Below are 3,150 nucleotides of genomic sequence, written 5' to 3' on the forward strand. Positions count from 1 at the left end.
GCATTTACGTCGAATTTCCCTGACACTTTAATTGGATTCCCCATAAAAGAGACACTAGATCTTTCAGATGCCCATTGATGGTGGTTCTGCACCACATTCTCTATGATCTCTTCATCTTTATCGAGGCTTTTGTTCATCAATGCTCCTTCTGCTACAGAATCAAGAGATACCTTCGTGTGATAATTTATCCCATTGTAGAAGGTGTGCAGAACCAACCATTTTTCAAGGCCATGATGGGGGCACTATCTTAGCATACTCTTGAATCTGTCCCAAGCTTCAAATAATGATTCTGAGTCTATTTGTTTGAAGCTAGCAATCAAGTTCCTCATGTGAGTAGTTTTTCTAGGTGGGTAGAACTTATCTAGAAACTTCTACTCACACTGCTCCCAAGATGATATGTTGTTTGCTGGAAGGGAGTTCAGCCATTGCTTGGCTCTGTCTTTCAGGAAAAACCGAAAGAGAAGTAGTCTGACTGATTCTGGAGGGACCCCGTTCACCTTCATAGTACCACAGATCTCGTAGAACAGCTCTAAGTGGTGGTTTGAGTCCTCATGTGGTCCTCCTCCAAATTGATTTTGCTGGACCATGTGAATTACTGCAGGTTTGATTTCAAAGTTGTTGGCCTCAGTGGGCGGTCGGGTGATTCTAGACCGAACCCCTCGTGCATATGGTGCCGCGTAATCTTTCAGTAGTTTGTCGGTCATTTCTGAGGATTCTTGTGCTTCTTGGAATGCATTTTGTAGATTTCTTCTCCTCAGAAAGGTTCTGTCGATCTCTGGATCAAAGGGTAGTAGCTGTCCTGAAAGGTTAGCTCTACACATGCAACAATAAGGTACGAAATATGATGGCAGAATAAAATAAAAAATGAATAAAAAATATGAATGAGGAAAATTTAGGAAAGAAAAGAAAGCCTAGTCTAATTCAATATGATTTTGCTAATGTTATAGACGCAGTCCCCGGCAATGGCGCCAAAAATTTGTTACGAACCGCAACTACACGGATTCGTCGTCAGTAATAAAAATATTGATCCCACAGAGACTGGTTATAATCACTAGCAATTGTTCACTAAGGGTTAGCTAGACTACCAATGGTTGTGGATAATCTAGGGAAGAAAGGTCGGGAAGAAGAATCGAGAGCTGGTGAGTTGAAGTGTTCACTTGGTTATGAGGAGATCTAGGAGGTCGGTTTCATTGTGGTGGTATTGATGTGCCACATTTTATCCTACACCATCTGTCCTTTAACATGCAATTGCCGGAAGCTAAAGCGGTTATTCTTAAATGCCAGAATAAAGAGGGACCCTAAGAAGGCCTATTATGGTTTACCCCTGTCACTAGGGCACCTCGGCAAGTCTTGGGGACATGACTCTAATTGGTAAGTCAAGAATAGTGTTTAAGAACTAAGTTTGGTCTCTCGCTTCCTTGAAGAGAATTTGCCTCTCCTTTCAAGGGGGTATCCTATATGTCCGTGAACGGGTTACCCCTGTTATTAGGGCCCCTCGGGTGTACGATCTAGGGATAATCCCTCTACGAGGTTAACAAGTTCTACACAATCAAGCAACATGCAATTGAGACAAAGCATAAAAGATCATCCAACAAGTATAAGCATAATACGAGTTTTACATCAAACCGAACCATAACTACTCCCTAGTCCTAGAACAAAGGATCTACTCCATAGGTGTCAGAGAAATATCCAAAGACATAATGTAGATAAACATACAATCTTTAGACACGAAGAAAGAAAGAAAGAATATGTTTATCCGATGACGACGAGTGGCCTTCCGATCCAATCCTCAGCTTCTGGAGTCAATACGTTGGTGGAAGATCGCTGGACGAAGGTCCAAGATGGCATGAGATGGCTTCAAGATGTTTCTCCAACTGATGGCTCGCTTCCCCACGATCTCCCCTCAAGAAAAAGGGTTAAACCCCTTATATAGACTAGGTTTCGGCTACGGCGACACGGTCGTGCCAAGATGGCACGGTCGTGTTCATTCTCTTCTCTGGCGGCACTACACAGCCGTGCCAATTGGCACGACCATGTGGTGTCTGGCCTCGGTCCCTGCCGCACGGCCGTGCAAGGATGCACGACTGGGCACTATTGGATCGTGATCGTTCGATAGAGGGGGCGAATATCGAAAAACTTTTGTAAAAAGTTAAGCAGCGAAAAAAGAATAAGTGAAAAGAACAATGCTGACACAGTTCGATTTACTTGGTTCGGTGCCTGTGTCGACTCCTACTCCAAGGCCCGCACACAAGGGTACTTTCGATGGGAAATCACTAGTTAATTCGAAAGATTATTACAGGACTAAGTGTAGAATTAATTAGGAAAAATAAAAACTGACAATTAGTAAAGAAAGAGCGAACTAGAACTTTGTCAGAGAGCTTTCGCAGCGTCGTAGGAGCACCAGAGATCGAATTGAGAGTTATTGTTAGAGTTCCACCTTTGACCTTCCTTATATAGGAGGCTCGGGGCACCTGGAACCTTCAGGGCACCCTAGTGTGACGTAGCCGACCCAACCAGGAGGCTCCACATGGCGACGATGCAAAGATGATAAAATTTGCCTCCGGGCGCCCGGACCTTGATTTCTAGCAGCTTCCTTCCTTCAAGAAAATGTTAGTCCGAGACACTTATATCTCATGCAAAACATATTATTAGCACTGTTCATAGTTTAATAGAAATAGTATTAATTAGTTTCTATTGGGATTTTCGAGCCGCAAAAACCGCTTTTTGCATTGCGGAAACCCCGAAATCCCATGCCACCGGATCCGTGCGAATATTAAAAATTTTACATGTACAAGTTTTCTAATCCTAGATCTACTTTAGATCTACATGTTTAGGGTTTATACCTTTGAAGTGAAGCCCTTCGCAAATCCCGCTCGTCCAAGTGTTGCTAGATCTCGAGTGTGTTCAAATGTACACACCTCTAGTAGTATCCACACGAACAAGAAGTGATTCTCAAACCACTCTAGATGGAGAAGAGAACACCACAAGTGTGCTAGCACTCCTAGGGCTCTCGGATGGGATTGGAAGAAGAAGATAGAGAAAAGAAAAGATAGAATGAATCTCAAACACTCTTCTTATTCTTCTATGTGACTATCACTCTTTCTTCTTGGAACTAAAACTCACTAACCTTCTTTCCTTGCTTGGAGCTTT

At 43.0% G+C, this 3,150-nt stretch overlaps 1 pseudogene; it reads left to right on the forward strand.

Annotated features, from left to right (window-relative positions):
• The first annotated feature begins 225 nt into the window (after positions 1-225).
• LOC122007521 lies at positions 226-297 on the forward strand (annotated as a pseudogene).
• The last annotated feature ends 2,853 nt before the right edge of the window (positions 298-3,150 follow it).

This window comes from Zingiber officinale, chromosome 7B, assembly GCF_018446385.1.
Source record: "Zingiber officinale cultivar Zhangliang chromosome 7B, Zo_v1.1, whole genome shotgun sequence".
Taxonomy (NCBI): Eukaryota; Viridiplantae; Streptophyta; class Magnoliopsida; order Zingiberales; family Zingiberaceae; genus Zingiber; species Zingiber officinale.